General features: G+C 37.8%; 1 protein-coding gene and 1 non-coding gene across 8 annotated transcripts in view; one reads left to right on the plus strand and one right to left on the minus strand.

The window, feature by feature from the left end:
- The window catches only part of LOC106504458 (uncharacterized), a 1,793,907-nt gene that overhangs the window by 1,013,665 nt on the left and 763,469 nt on the right, over positions 1-16,773 (minus strand). The gene's annotated exons all lie outside the window — the stretch shown is intronic.
- LOC146401689 (U6 spliceosomal RNA) lies at positions 7,995-8,098 on the plus strand. The gene has a single exon (XR_014811522.1). It is a non-coding gene; the product is annotated as a U6 spliceosomal RNA (small nuclear RNA).

A 16,773-nucleotide genomic window follows, 5' to 3' on the forward strand; every position in this document is an offset into this window, starting at 1 on the left:
ACCTTTAGAGTGTGGTCTGTACTTGTTCCTCTTTTCTTGACTACACCTCAGCCCTCTAAATCTGATTTTTATCTCTATCTTTACATTTAAGCTTCTTTAACAAACGTGGTATTATCTCAAACTTCTAAATTTTATGCTCAATTCGCTGTCATTGTACATTTCTATCCTGCATTTTTGACACTTTGTAAATAGGTTTGTCTTCTTTAAGTTTCACTTGTCCCAGTGTAGCATTCTATCTTTGCTTCCATGAGACTACCTCTACTTTGTTTTATCTTTGATGAATGAATAAACAAATTTTTAAAAACACTTTTTGACATTATTTGTATTACCAACATAAATGTTTCTCATGGTTATTACTCATTTAGTTAGGGACCTTTTTCCTTAGGAAACTATGAATTTTCCAAAACTGTTTATACTGCATTATTTAATCAGGGATAATTAATTTTGCCTTAAGCCGTTATAGAAAATTTCCCTAAGAATGAAATGCTTGTAATAAGTCTTAAAGGTTGACATAACAGGAACTAGGCACACAGAAAAAGAAGGGCACTTCATGCAGAGGGAAAAACATAGGTAAAAATGTATTCAGTAATGTAGGGTTCAGTGTGGCACCCAGTGGGATAGTAAGGAAAGCAGCAAATTATGAGACAAAAGATGTTGGGTCACAATGGATTCAGCTATCAAAGAGCTTGCCAAAATTTTAGGTGGTGCCTAGAGTAAACCAGAAGTCATTGTAAGAAATTTTTGAAGGCATTTTTCACAAACAAGTTATTTTTCAGAAATGGCTCCACACAGATGAAACATGAAGGATTAATCATAAAAAATAATTTGATAGTAGTGATGCAGCAGGATCTTTGATTCCATACTGCAGAAAGACCCCCCCACCATCAAAGAAGTAAAAACAATAAAAAATCATATTTAATATAGAAATATATTAAACATATTATACATTATGTATAATATAATATTACATGTGTGGGTGTATACATAGTATTTCCCCAACTGAAGGAAATAGTGTTGATTTTAGGTCTTTTATCACTAAAATATATAGCAAAAAGTCTCAACAAAAGTAAAATCTTATTGTGATGAAAATTTTATGAATATGCCTCACTAAAAATGTATACAAATATTCTAAGAACATTCTAATATGTTATTTTCCTAAAGTGAACCAAAAACTGAAACAACATAATTTCTGAGTCCTATATTATACAAAGCTGATATTGGATATACACTCCTTTTCTTATGTAAAGGAAACCAAAAATAACAAAAAATAACATACCTACTTGCTCCATGAAATACACACTCCTGGAAAAATGTGAAGCAACTGAAATAACTTACTTATAAAATCTAACTTTTCAAGTCCTGCTCAAAGACACTTGCTCTCCAATCCAAAGATATTACCTGACAAACTCTTATCAATAACAATCAGCTTCCCAACTTAGAAGAGTCAGCAGGTAATCATCAAGCCCAGACTTTAAAAATCCTATAAATATCCTCTTCTGAATTCCCTCCACTGAGACATACTAAAACTCTATCAAAATTGTGTTTTGGAGTTCCCAGTATGGCACAGGGGAAACAAATCCAACTAGTATCCATGAAGATGTGGGTTCGATCCCTGGTCCTGATCAGTGGGTTAAGGATCTAGCATTGCTCTGAGCTGTGGTGTAGGTTGCAGATGTGGCTCAGATACGGCATTGCTGTGGCTGTGGTATAGGTGAGCAGCTGTAGCTCCTATTCAAACCCCTAGCCTGGGAACTTCCATATGCCATGAGTGTAGCCCTCAAAGGAAAAAAAAAAAAAATTGTGTTCTACCTTACTGCAGTAAATGTAAATAAACTTAGACTTCATTAGACTTCAATATATTTTTCTGGTGGTATTTTGGGGAGTTCATCATACAGTTAATGTATTGATACCAGTGGTGTATTTAGCAGTATTATTATTTACTTATTTATATTCGACTGGTGTTGAGAAATATCCACAAGCTATATTAAAATGGCATGAAACTCACTAGCCCTAGAATCATTGATTTTAGGACACGAGAAGCTAAATCACTGGAAAGCTACAGCTTTGAGAAAGATCTACATTATCTGCTATTGAGCTCTATGAGAGATGTTCTGTGCCTCTTATATACACACTATAACATCAGAATCTCATATTTTAGCCAGCACATAGTAGGAGCTAAGTTTTTTAAAAAATGTAGCACTAAAGTCATCAGTATCCTAATGTGTGAATTTAATTAAGATTCCATTGGTGGTATTCCCATATACTAGGGGTTAGAAGAAAATTGATTTCAGGCTAATAATTAACTATATGCTGTTCGGTTAGGGACCAATCATGACAAACTGCTGAGTGGTTATCAGCTTCCTATATTCTTGGAAGAATATAAGATCTTGAAAAACTGGATTGTATATGGGTAACACATTCTACTGTCTCACATTTTGTCTATATAAATAGAAATTGTAGCATTGAAAAACAGAACAAGAATTTGTTGTGAGGGTTAACTGTCCTTGCATAGAAGCACCTTTGATAGAGAAAAGGGTTATTGCCACATTCTGGATAGAAAGGGGAAAATACTAAATTTCTTCACATAAGAAATATGTAGAATCCCTTTGTTTGCTTCCATAATGATTTCTCCACGATGAAAATGAAGACGAGGAAAGAAAGGAAAAACAATTAAAAAGGTGTCCTGAGGACAGACATTATTTGAGCAGCATGGTGAATGAGTAATTACCAGGGAAAACTTGAAAAAAAACCTACTTTTAGAACAAGTTCTCTTATTTAGTCAGAAATAGACAATTTGGAGGATGCTGATTGTTACCACTTCCCAAATTGTTAGTAAATTATTCAGTACACACAAACACCTCATGGGACTGTGAGTGTAGTTTCGTAAGTGGACAGTTTGCATCCAATTTGTGTGTGGAGTGGATAGGATACTGAGTTGATCCCTGAAATTATTGTATTGAAGGAGAAACTTTGAACCAGAGATTATTATGATGATGTAAGCCACAAGGTAATTACCTTAACCTTGAGGCAGATGTGAGTGTAAATTGTCATTGATTTATTTTGCACAATGTAAAATAAGGATTTGGGTCAATATCATGGATAATCTAAGGTAGAGTGCCAATAGCTAAGAGCTAAACTCATTTAAATGAAAACAAAATTCACAAACAAAAACCACCACAAAAATAACTCCACATATGGAACATGATAAAAAGTATTTCTAGACAGTTATTTGCAGGTAACAATAATAAATATTTTTATATATCCTATATAGTCTCAATCAAAATTGAAGAACTTGAAGAAAGTACATTTCATATAGTATATAATTAATTATTTATAGATGGCTTCATATTGTATAATGAAGTCTCTGATAATCTAATTTCATATTTATTCATTAATAATATGTCTTCCCATAGATATAGAATGTCTTTTGGGATGTGGGTTTGATGGCAGAATATAAATTGATGAATTATACATTGAAATCACCACATTCAATTTATAAGTTTTATCAGTTTCAAACTTATGACTATTACAGCAGATAGATAGGTAGGTATAAGCAGAGAAAGGGAGGCATGGGGCCAGATGGCAAGAAACCAGGCATCATAACCAGCAGGGTCCATGGGCAGACAAAAGTGGGAACTTACAGACTGACAGGAAACCACAAATTTGGGGATGATAAGTGCCCTGGAGGCAGACAAAGAAAGGTCAAAAAGGGCGCTAATATCCAGATTCAGTATGTAGCCTGTTGATTGTAATCCCCTCATTACAATAAAATTATAATAAATTAGCTGTGCAGATAGGAAGTACCCATCATGCACCGATGACATAATACTTCCTATCAAAGATAAATAAAGACAAAAATTCTTCCTCCCTTTGGGAAGGTGGAGCTGAAATGAAAAGTAGGGAATTGGATCCCCAAACTTCTCAATCCAAGTGAATATTCCACCCATGCAATTGGATGTCCCTTATAATCAGTGTGCCAGAAAAATACAGGGCAGTTGTTTGCCTCTCTGCCTGCCTCTCTTTAAGAGGTGTATTTCTCTTAAATTAATCCTCATTTTTCTTTCTCAATTTCCGTCTAGTTTCTGAATTCCTTCTGCCACTAGACAAGAACCTTCCCTTTGGGAACAGTTCCACCATTAAGTATAAAATTCAATACCTTTATTAAAATTTGTTTAATACTCTAATTTTTTATGTGCTTAGGCTCTTCAGTAATATAATTTATTGACGTCAACCTGCTTGTAACTCTCATGTTTAAATTCTATTTTTGCAATAAGAAGGATATATATTATCTAGTCTCCTCATAAAACTGAAACAATAATGGAAAAGTCAGAAGCATAACATTCTGATTTCCTTTTAGGCATCAAAAAGAGAATCAGAAAGAGGGAGGGAAAGAAAACAATGACAGGAAAGATAATGAGAGAAGGTCTGAACACTGAAGACTGAAAAACTGAGAGGCTTAGATACATTTTAAACATATCATTTCACCAGTTTCCATTATAAATTATTAAAATATCCTCAGGTTCTCTTTGAAAAAGCTTGGAATTGGCATGCCATCCATTTGTAAGCCTTTGAGTGGATTGTTTATAAGTCTGAAATGGCCAATAACAATTTATTTTTCATTTTATTTATTATTTATTTATTTGTCTTTTTCTTTCTTTTTTTTTTTTTGCCTTTTCTAGGGCCGCTCCCGCGGCATATGGAGGTTCCCAGGCTAAGGGTCTAATTAGAGCTGTGGCCGCAGGCCTATGCCACAGCCACAGCAATGCCAGATCCTAGCCATGTCTGTGACCTAAACCACAGCTCAGGGCAACACCAGATCCTTAATCCACTGAGCAAGGCCAGGGATCGAACCTGCAACCTCATGGTTTCTAGTCAGATTTGTTAACCACTGAGCCATGACGGGAACTCCAGAGCCACAATAAGAACACCTATTTTCCATTTTAAAGCCAGCTAGCTATTTTATCTATAATTCCAAGACAGAAATGGGGAAATTTAAAAACAAACAAAGACAAAACAGTTTTTGAACATGACGTCTTGAATTCAAAATCAAATGAATAACCCTAGATTTATTCACAAGGCAAAGATTGAATTTTTTAGCATTTCTTTTCTAATATTCTTCCTCTAGAAAAATAGTTTTGTGCCAGAGTAGGGCATGATTTGGTTCTCTACCAGAAGGCAACTGCAGGATCACTGAACAGTCCCATCAGATGCCATTATAACCAAGATCCCTTGATGTGAGATTCTTGGGACATAAACATTTCCTGAAGTCAATAGCTTGAAAGAAAGAGATAAGACCAGTTATTGACTACACGAGAATCCCTAAGGTTCTTTTTGAAATAGTTTGGAATTTCTATGTCAATGTGTGGCCATGTTTTACACTGTTAAATGTTTTTAAATTAAATTCCAAAGGGAAGCACTTAACTAAAACCAAAAGCCAGCAAATTAATTTACCTTAATGGTGGAGAAATATAACTACCAAAATTATGAAAGGGGAAGAGAAAATGCTATATGTATATTCTTATTTGCCTTCTTATTTACCTTTTATCTACTAAAAGGATGAGAAAAACAGTTAATGGTACTAAGAGAAAAGAATTAAACTTTGTTTTATTAATTCAACCATAGGATAATACTGAAATAGTTTAGTGGCATTAAAAAATGGATTTGATTTAGGAAATGGAAAGAGAATCTGTAGTTATTTTAGCTGGGGATAAAACAATTAAAAGTTTTGTGCATACATGCTTCAGTAATAAAATTTAAATGCTAAGCTGGGGAGAACTTTTGCTTTTTTATTCTGGTCAGTATATTTTCACAAAAAAAATAGCATAGCTTTTTTTTTTCAGCTTTGGAAGTCAAATTAAATGATCTATCCAAGAATCCAAGAGTGTGTATCTTGATGAAAATCCTATAACTCTTTCTTCAAAGACCATAGTGCTACACAATATAAAGAATTATGATTTCTTTAAACCTGGGTAGCATTCATCAAATGGTAAGTCACAGGTTAAAGGTCCTACATCCCATTACCAATTCTTTGAGCTATCTACTGAAGTAATGCATTTTTCTCTTTAAAATGTCCCAAAAGATATAAGATGTCACTGTGCTTATAGGGTTTTGAAATTTTATTTTAAGGAATCAAAAGAAATTTGCTCTGTGAGCAGGTTTTTAAATTTGGCTTGAGGCCTGTGATTCAGGGAATAAGCAATCTCCTTCCAACTTTCTCTTCTACTGGAGAGATGTCCCCTGTCCCCTTTCAACCTGTGCCTTTTGGTCCAATACAAATCAATGAACCCAAGACCCAATATACTATGCCTTAAAAATCCATTTAGAAAACAACCGTTCCATTCAAAGTTCATCTCCTTTCTTTATCAGAAATTGCTGAAAATGTAATTCTGCAGCAAGCATTTCATTTCTCGTCTTGAAATAGATTGAGATAAATGTAAAGTCAATGATTAGATAAATGTAATGTCTTGGGTTGATGCCACAATGCAATATTCAATGTTGTGGTCAGTACTGATGGATGTTTTGAATAGTTACTCAACTGTATAATGGGAAAAATTCCCATGACTCTATTTAAAATACCACGTGGTTCCCTCGTAATTAATATTACCAAAAGTACTTTGGCACAAAAACAAAAAGCATGAGGGATTAGTGCTGAGCACACATGTGTAGTCATCTTTATTGGAGAGAGATTCTCCATGATACAATAAAATATATCTGTGTACAGTTTATTTACTGAGCTGTACTGCATGCAGTAATAACACAACAAAAATTATTCCTCTTTCAAAAATCACTTCTATGAGGTTATAAAAAGAAAGCCTGTGGCAAATAATCTATAGTTCAGTCAAGGATTAGACACTGATGAGGTTAACACATCTACACTGGTGAAAGCATAAACACTATGGCCATAGAAACACATTGTTTATAAAAGTCTCTGTATTTTAATGGCAGTGAAACATTTCTCCTCTCTATTCTGTTTTCGAGGTGCATATCTGCAATATAAGAGAGAGGAAAAGGAAAGAGATGACTTATTTGAGAAGGAATAAAATCCAGGTAGTGCCTTTCAAAATGCTTTTTGGAAATGTAGAGGCTAAATTTTCTGACACAGGCTAAATTATCTGGTGCTGAGACTGCCTAACATAGGAATAAATCGAGTAATACACAGTAAATACCCTTTTTTCCAAGTTCTGCTTGCTGTGATGGCTATTCTTCAGTGATTGTATTCCACTGTTATCTAGAAACCCATGATTATCAGGGATGATATCCAGTACTATCCTGTGTTTCAGTGATCAAGATGATACATTTCCATAATTTACCTTTATTAAATTAAAATATTTTCTAAACATCTAACAATTGTCAAAACATTTTACTTTCTAGCGTCCTTAGGTCCAGCCTACTAAGGACCTAGTAATTAGTAAATTTATGAAGATTTGTTGTCTCTCCTATTGAGGTTAACTTAAAAAACATGCACAACCTAAAACTTGATAGTCAAGTTTTATTTGGGACAAAATGAGGACTATAACCTGGGAGGCAGCATTTCAGATAGCTCTGAAATACCACTCCAAAGAGACAGGGGGAGTGTCAATATATAGGTCATTTTGGTGAAGGGGGAAGGTACATGCAACCAAGCACACATTTTAACAGAAGTCTGCTGCTAGTCAGGAGGAGCAGACATCACCATGAAGAATTTTAGTGCTTTTCTAGATATGAGGAGATGCAAGAATTGGACACATAAAATCTCCTGAAAATACCTAACTATCTGAAGACCTGTTCTGCCAGTTTTCCCAGAGGTCCGAGTGCCTCACTCCTAATTCCCACCCTGAGCTCCTTTCAGGAGGCATTGAGGGGTATCAACTGCAGTGGCTCATGAGTCAATCTGTGCAGAGGCTGATGGCAAGTGCCAATCTACTGTTCACAAGGTAATATGTCATCACTATTTGTAGCACGTAAAATAATTTTATGATTATTTTAGTTTATATTAATCAAAATCCTAAATCAGTTCTTGCCTCAGCAGCAAAATGCTAAAATTGGTATGATACAGAAAAGGTTAGCATGTCCCCTGCACAAAAATCACATGCAAATTCATGAGGCATTACACACACACACAGAAACAAGACCTTGCCCCATCCATGTCATGAATAAAAATTATGGTACATTTCTGGAGTCATATGCTTATGTTCAAGACTTACCAACATAGGCATATTCTGAAGTTTTTATATTTTTCTAATTTTATTGTTTTTAAGACATTCATTGTAAATAACACTTAAAATATTTTCCCAGATATATTTTAGATTTTTCTCTGTATTGCTAGAATTCTATAATTATACAATCCTGTGTTTTCGTGTGTCTTCATTTATCACCTCTGAAACCTTTTTATTTCTAATGTTACAAAATTGCATAATGGTGTATCTTGGTTTGGACCATTTTAATTCATTGGACTCTTAGGGAATGACTTTTCAATATGGTGTCTCCCCCCCCCACCCCCCGTTCTCAAGACTCTCATGAATTTTTTTTTTAATTTTTCCCACCCCACTTTGATATTTTAGAAATTCAATTAGAAAATATTTTAACATATGGATCTTTTCTCCACTACTTATTCTATTTCTTTGCCTTACCCCCACCCCACCTTTTAGATTTCCTCTATCTTCCAAACTTTGTACAAATTTTTTCAAATAACCCCTAAGTCTATTGTTTTGGATGCAATAAACACATTCTCTTCCTGAGGATAAGAGTTAGAGATTTTTTTAATTTTTATTGTTTTTCCTCTTCTTTGGATTCCCTCAGTTTCTTCTGACTTATTTGGCTCATTCATTTGTTTTATTCTTTGTTTTTCTTGTTGGAGGCTTCACAAATAATGGCAGTCAGGCATGTTTCAATTGCTAAAGAGCTCTCTCAGAACTCAAAATTACAATGCTTAGGAATCTACAGTCATAGCTAGAAAAGAATACAAAATAGCAGGAGTATCAGATTGAGGAAAAGCATCTCAACCAAAGGCTACCTCACAGCACAGATCAGGAGAAGCCAGGAGCTAGCTCTGACTGGCCTCCATCTGTAGGACTGCAGTGGACACACTTTCTCAAATCAAAAACCACCAAGATATGCACAGAACAACTGAAAATCAGGGGACCTAACGCAGGCATATTCTTGTGAAGTAACTAATCACAAAGGTAGAACCCTCAAACCAGATATAAACCATCCTCTCACTGTTACCAACAAACAATGCTCACAAGCTGCTACAAACCACCAGAAAGCCATTTGTAACCCCTTGGTTGAAAAGCAACACTATTAACCAATATAATTCATACCTTGACTAGGAACCAACTCTGTCTTGGTACATCTCTTACTTCACCAAAACACTCCAGGCATGATGAATTTAACCTTCACAGCAGAGGTTTTCCTTAAATAAAATCAGGTAACCAAAATATTGACTGAAAATTCTGAATACATATGCATGACTTACCACCAAATCCTGGTGAGCAGGCATTTTCATTAATGAATACCACATGGAAATGTGGGGCGTTGTTATTTGAGGTCATTCAGATTTTCCAGAGAAGGTTGAAAGAAGCCCGAAGTGGCTCTGGGTTGGGCTCCAGCCAGACAGCAGGAGCCAGAGCCTGGCATGGTATTGCCCTCCCTCCACACAGCTCTGGCTCCTCTTTGAAGTCCGAGAACCCTTCAGGCCCATCACAACTGTGCTTTTCCACCTGAGTTTTCAACAGTATTGGCAACTGCTGGGGAAGATTTTCAATTGTTGCTTCTGATACTTGACTAAGAGAAGGGTTTTCAGTTCATTCCTGGAACAGCCCCAAATGTTACAAATTAACAAACAAAATGGTGCCTGGATGTAGCAGTTTTCTTGGAGACTATTATGCTGATGAGGGTGATTAAAGTAAGCCTAAAGATGTAGAAGCATTCCAATACTAAGGCCATGACCACTGGGGCCATTGCTTCAGTGCTGTTTACCATTCTCTATTCAAGGGGCTTTTTTTAGACTGTGTTTATAATATCCTCAGAGTGAGGAAGTGAAGGGAGCCATGTACAGCTTTGACCCAGTGGAGTTCCAAAACCTTTGAATTTTCTGGGTGAAATCAAAACTGAACCATTATGTGGAAGGCAAGGAGAGACTGGAGGAAGAGGTGGGCCACTCCAGTTGGTAGATATATGGCAATTTTAATAAGCAAGGGAACCTACATATGAGGCTAGTCTTGGGCTGCTACAAGATGAGTAGATCCCTGCACCTGCCTGCCAGAATCTTAGGAGTTTACATGAAGGCCCTAATAGGATTCAGCCTTGTAAACAGTCTTGGATGACTCCAAATGATCTCAGTAGCATAGTATCCTCTCAGGACTGTGTCCTTGAAGTAGGTCCTGGTTCACGAACATGCATTTTAAGGACGAAGGTTAAGTAGCCTCCAATTGCCCAAGTCTAGCTCAAGAGTCAACCACTGGGTCATGTTTTCTCAATTATCTCCTCCAACATATACCCCTCATGATGAGGTCTTACAAGCTTACATGCCCTGCCCTTTCCATAATGTGCCCTGAGCAGTCAGCAGGTTTCATTAGCATGGAGGTAGCTCATTTGGCAGCTATCTGCCTATCCTTCAGATAGATACCATGGCAACAATACAGGAAAATGTAAGAAAAAACCCAGATTAAGACAAGAATTCCCCCCAAAAGCAAAAATTGTTTCCACCAGAATCTGAACCATTGATTTTTAAGTTACCTGGGCTGGGGGGGGTCATAAAATTCATAGTTTCACTTATGTTCTCATGTGAGTTAATAAAGTTGACATATTACTAGATTCATCAAGCATGAATATAACAACATGTTTGGATAAAGGCACAGGTGCCTCACTGTGAGGGAGTAACAATGTTCCAGTCCATCCTATTTTGGAGGACAGATTTTCTCCTTTTAGAGATACTTTAGTGTTCAGTAAAAACAGGCTTTGTTAACTATTATTTAAGTCTTGATGGGTACATTTAGTCAGGGCTATTAATGTCCTTTAGGCCAATTGTGGGAATAAAGATGGCAGCCAAATGATTATGCCAGTAGAAAACAGAACTTGCCCATCTGGCCTTGAGGAAGTAATATTTAGCAAATTTTGTTACTATGGGGTGGATTCTCTCCTGTGCCCAGGGAAAACCCAGAGTGCAGCAGCCCAAAGATTCATGCCACACAACTACTGGGTCCCATTTGGAGCTACCCAATAAATACTTGGGCAGTGGGACCAGTTGCCATCCTTTAATGTGACAGAATGACAGCAGTTATGGTGATGTTCATCTCATCTGCCTAGTTCAATGGGTTGGTTCTCTTTAGAGTGATTTTTCTGTTCCCAACATAATGATGCAAGTGTGTTAAAATGTCCATAACCCAGAGTAAGCCACATATGTCCATCCCAAATCTGAGTGTAGCTACCTACGGCTCTGATGGTGGTATTCTTAGGACCTTCGGTCAGCTATTTGATGGGCTGCTAATGCAGCTTGACTGACAGAAAAAGAATACCAATGTCTAGCATTATTGATAGTGTGTGGTGCAGGCCAGGCTTGGGGATAAGTGTTAGTAATTTCATATGAATGAAAAATTATAATCCTAGCTTATTATTTCTTAATTTACTGTTTTAGTGCTTTCTGATCTCCTTCCTGGGTTGCTGATAGCCACAATGGTGATCCTGATAAGCTAGTGAGGGGCAGCTGCCCACATACACAACAGCTGAGTTGATTCCTTTGCCAGGCTTACTATTGAGGAGGCCCACCATAGAAAGATATTACCATTGGGTGCCCATACCATGACCAGACACATATTTAGTAGGAACTTGTAGGAAGATCTTCTCCTTCTATAAGAATTACACTTGTCTGTGAAGATGAGAGTTCAATCCCTGGCCTTGCTCAGTGGGTTAAGGATCCAGCATTGCTGTGACTGTGGTGTAGGCCAGCAGCTGCAGGTCAGATTCAACTCCTAGCCTGGGAACTTCCATATGACACAGATGTGGCCCCTAAAAAAATAATAATAAAAGGAATTACACTTGTGGCCCTATCCTGAGATGTTAATGTGGAAGCAGCTTTATGAATCTGACTTGGTCGTGTATACCATATATGTTGGCTGGGGGAAACAGCAGTGCTAGGCATAGAGATAAACTGGGGGTGGGATAACCAGGCCAGGAACCTCACCTTCTTCCCACTTTCAATAGTGTATGTTCCATTCCAGATAGAGTACATTTTAAGTAGTTCAGCTTGCAACATGACAATGGGATCTGAGTGGAGACTGAGGAATTCCCCTTTATCTAAGGGTGTCAAGAAACTCACACATTGCAAGTTCCAGCAGATTACCCTTCCCAGGTATGATGGAACTGAGTGTTCTCAGTAGCATAGAACATTGGTCCACAGTTTGATTCGGGGCAACAGCCATCTCCCAAGACTCTATATCCTTATGTTATAGGGTATAGGGGTCCCCATTCTGGGATATGGGATGACAGGCTCTACTGTTCGATCATTTAAATATATTAAAGCTGTACTTAAACCACCCAGCCAAGGTGATCTTAGCTATAATTTAATTTTATGCTCTAATATTCCATTCTTCCTTTCTACCAACACTGCTGCTTATAGGTTGTAGGGGAATGGAACCTCCATTCAATGTCAAGTTCTTTTGTCCACTATTGTATATCATGACCTTTGAAATATGAAATATGATCTCCAATCACTGTCTATTCAAGAGGGTATCTGTATGTAGTACTCAGCTCCTCTAATCCCCTAATGGTGGCAGTCTGGCTTGGGTGGTGATGGGGAGAGCTTGGATTATGCTAGATGCAGTTTGCATACAAGCCAAGGCATATTTAGAATCCTCACTCAAAAAGAGGAAACCAAGGAGTTCCCTCTGTGGCACAATGAGTTAAGGACCTGGCACTGACATAGCTGTGATGTAGGTTGCAGGTTGCAGCTGCTGCTTGGATTCAGTTCCTGGTCTGGGAACTTCCATATGCTGTGGGTGAGACCAAAAAAAAAAAGAAAGAAAGAAAGAAAGAAAACAACAAAAAGGAGAGGACCAACACAACCAATTTGTCAGTCTCATACTGGTTGGGAACTCTAGTGGATGTTCCCAGGACTCCTTTGGCAGTTGCCTTGGGCATTATTTAGCATACACAAAGCATGCTGTTGCGGCATTAATTAAGCCACTGTATTTCAAGAGCAATCAGGCATCCTTGGCAATACACCATCCCACCCTGATACTAGTTGCCCTTCCTGTGCACCCAGTCTGCTGTATCTACTTAAGGGTTGGTTGCTAGGCTCATACCTGGTTAGGACACTAACGTCCTGATTGCCAGTGGGTATCATCACCTTAGGAGGACTGCCTCAGGCTCTTGCAGGCAAACCTGCATATCCACATTTTCCACATACCCACAATTTCTGCATATCCTGACATTGTAAAGGCTTATTCACACTTTGGTATCATCCATACCTGGGCTTCCCATTGTCTAGAATAGCCCAACTATCATTGCAAAGTGTTATGGCCAAGGCTCATGAGTGAGCACCAGTCAAACCTCTCTGAGTTCAGCTTACTGGCTATTTCAGTTCATTCCTGTTTTCATCCAGATGGTGTCAGTGTTGGGCTGAATAGTGACTGCAGTCCCTGTGGGTGGGTTACCCTGACTAGACCTGTTTACCAGGCATCAGGGGGAATTTCCTTTCTCTCTCTAGAGTCCATGCAGGTGGCCATAGGAATAGGGGTGAGGGCATTTGAAGAATATATATATTCTACAGGGCCTGGTAGAACCTGCACTTCTTGAGACAGTTGGCTGGCAGACAGGGTACTCCTCTGATGCAAACAGGCATATGACTTAGTAGAAGTGAGAATGTGAGCAAAGGCAGAGGTGGGTTGATGGAAAAATTCTCCATCCACCCCTTGATAGGAAGGGAAATTCTCACTATGATACACTGTTCCTTTACCAGAGGTTCTACCTGGAGGGGTGCTGTGTACACTGTGAGGTACAGTTGCTCTACAGGAGTATATCAGGTTTCTGCCCCCTTGCAGATTTGGGACCAAAATCCTAAGGGTTCTCTTTTCTTCCATTGTCTCTGCTAAAGAGCCTAACCCACACCTTCCAGAGTCATAGACACATTTAGCTCAAATGGTAGTCCTGTTTGGGAGATGCCCAGAGCTTCAACCCACTAGGATTTTTGCTTTCTCAAAGGCAGCTTGTTGTTCCGATCTCCTATGTGTCCTTTATTTACCAGGCAGTGTAAGGGACAGATAAAAGCTGTATAGGTGAGAAGTAAAAGCTCCAAATATTCCAAAGCCCCTCAAAGCTTGTACCTCTTTCACATTCTTAGGGTTTGGATAGACCTTCCCATTGTCAATGACAGCCTCTGAGACAATGCTGGTCTCACCCAACCATATGATTCCCGAGAACATTTATAGCAGTGACTGAACCTTTAGTTTTCTGCAGGTTCATTGCCCATCCTCTTGCTCACAGGTGTTCCAGCAAAATCTTCTGTGTCTTGCAGCAAAAACATATCTTCACATGCCAACAATGTATCATCAATGCAATGAGCTCATTTTACTGATGTGGGGAAAGAGAACATGCACACCATTTGATGACCTATCTTGCATCTGTGTAGGAAACCCTGGTGAAGCACTTGAAAGGGTGCATTGTTGTCCATCCCACGTGAAAGCAAATTGATCTTGTGACTCAACAGCTGGGGGATATTGAAAAATCTTTTGCTAAGTCCAGTACTGTGCAGTGCACTGCTAGGACCATGGCCAAGGCATCTAAAATGGTTGTTACAATGTTGTCACAGTTGCACCAATGGAAGGCACTACCTTATTCAATGATTGGTAATCTACAGCCAGCTGCTAAGAGCCATGTGGCTTTTTTACTGGCCATCTGAGGATGTTGAAAGCATTATGGATGGGGGAGAGGTGGGGTGGTATAATACCCACTTGGAACAGTCTATAAGGAGGAATTATTTTCTTATGTCTCTCAGATGATTTATATCATTTTAGAGTTACCACTCTTCCAGGGGTGGTAAACTTACTGGCTCCCAGGTGGCTTTTCCCCTCAGTACAGGTTTGATTATTCTAACCAGGAGAAAGATTTCACCAATAGAGTTTTGCAAAGTTTGACCTTGTAGGAAATCAATGCCCAATATGTTCTCTGGTACTGATGAGATAAAAACCTCATATTCTCATGGGGGAAATGCCCAATTTGCAGTATCAAAGGGGCCTTCCTAACCATAACCATTGCCCTCCATAACCATCAGCGGTGCTGAGGGGGCCAGAAATATTTCAATGCTACAATGAACATTACAGCTCCAATGAAACATTACAATACAACAAACTTAATATAAATTAAGAAGAAATACAATATCGAGAATAGGAAGGATGTAGACTATTAGGAATACTCATTCCTATAGGTGGTATAGTTATGTTTGAAAGCAGGATAGACATTTCTAGTGATGTCAAAATTACATATACCAAAAGTGTGTTTATGTATACATGATATATGAACAAAATTTTCTCAGCAGCATTATTTATAATGTTAGAAATGTCTAAATTTTTATTTTCCTTAGAATGAATAAATGAATTAATCTTCATCCATAAGGTGAATAAAGTAAAACTCTGATATTGACTTGTTATTTTATTCATTTATATATTTGACTAGTTTAAAAAATGTGCTTAGGCCATAAAGTGGATGCAATAAAATAAGACAAATAAGAAAAAAAGAAAAGAAAAATAAAGAAAAACAGGTGCAATAAATCTGTACAGAAGCCATTACTAAAGTGGCTAATGTTCACAGATACTTTATTAATATCAAACTTCTGAAATTTGTGGAAATTTAGTTTTGTTATAACAGGATAAGATTTGGGAATTCCCATCGTGACTCAGTGGTTAACAAATCCGACTAGGAACCATGAGGTTGCAGGTTCGATCCTTGGCCTTGCTCAGTAGGTTAAGGATCTGGCATTGCCGTGATCTGTGGTGTAGGTTGCAGATGCAGCTGGGTTCCCGCATTGCTGTGACTCTGGCATAGGCAAGAGGCTACAGCTCCGATTAGACCCTTAGCCTGGGAACCTCCATATGCCTCGGGTGTGGCCCTAGGAAAGACAAACAAACAAAAAAACAAACAAAACAGGATAAGATTTGTGTTCTTATTGCCACGTCTAAAAAGTGCAATTAATATTTGGGAGAGGTGTTCCACAAGACTTCATTAAATACATGAGCATCTGAGTTCCTATCTCTGCTGTTGCTACACTGGAGGATACAAAATAGCATGAACATATTGTATATTCCTCCCACTCTCCCATTAGTACTAATATTATTGTATACTTTAAGGTAGTATGTGGGAGGTGTGGACATAAATTCTCATTAGCAGCTAATGAAATCTCTGCTTATATGGAGTTCTATTCTGTATGTATTAAAAAAAAATCTCTATATTTGGGAGAGCATATGTAAGGTCTCAGCATAGCCTTAGCCTATGTCCATTGTTATAAATGTAATTTAATTATATAGCGGGAATAGGATGTCAGCAGCCTATGAACATTTTAAAAAAAGGCAATTTGTTTTTCTCTCAGTAATGTTTCTATGAATTTTAGATTAAAATGGGACTAGAATGATCTATGCCTAATGCTTCCTTTTGTCAAATAAAAGGTGATTTTCCTCCTTTCTCTTCCTGATAACCTTTTCATTGGGCTTTATTCCCCCCAGCCTTCCCTCTGATATCTTGCCCAGTTAATTATACCCTCTCTTTTTGATAGCTGCAAATCTCCTCTGGGAGAGATATAAAATA

Source organism: Sus scrofa, chromosome 7 (assembly GCF_054392235.1).
Source record: "Sus scrofa isolate SSC_HxYL_T2T_F1_AM1 chromosome 7, Sscrofa_HxYL_maternal_Yorkshire_Landrace_v2.0, whole genome shotgun sequence".
Classification (NCBI taxonomy): Eukaryota; Metazoa; Chordata; class Mammalia; order Artiodactyla; family Suidae; genus Sus; species Sus scrofa.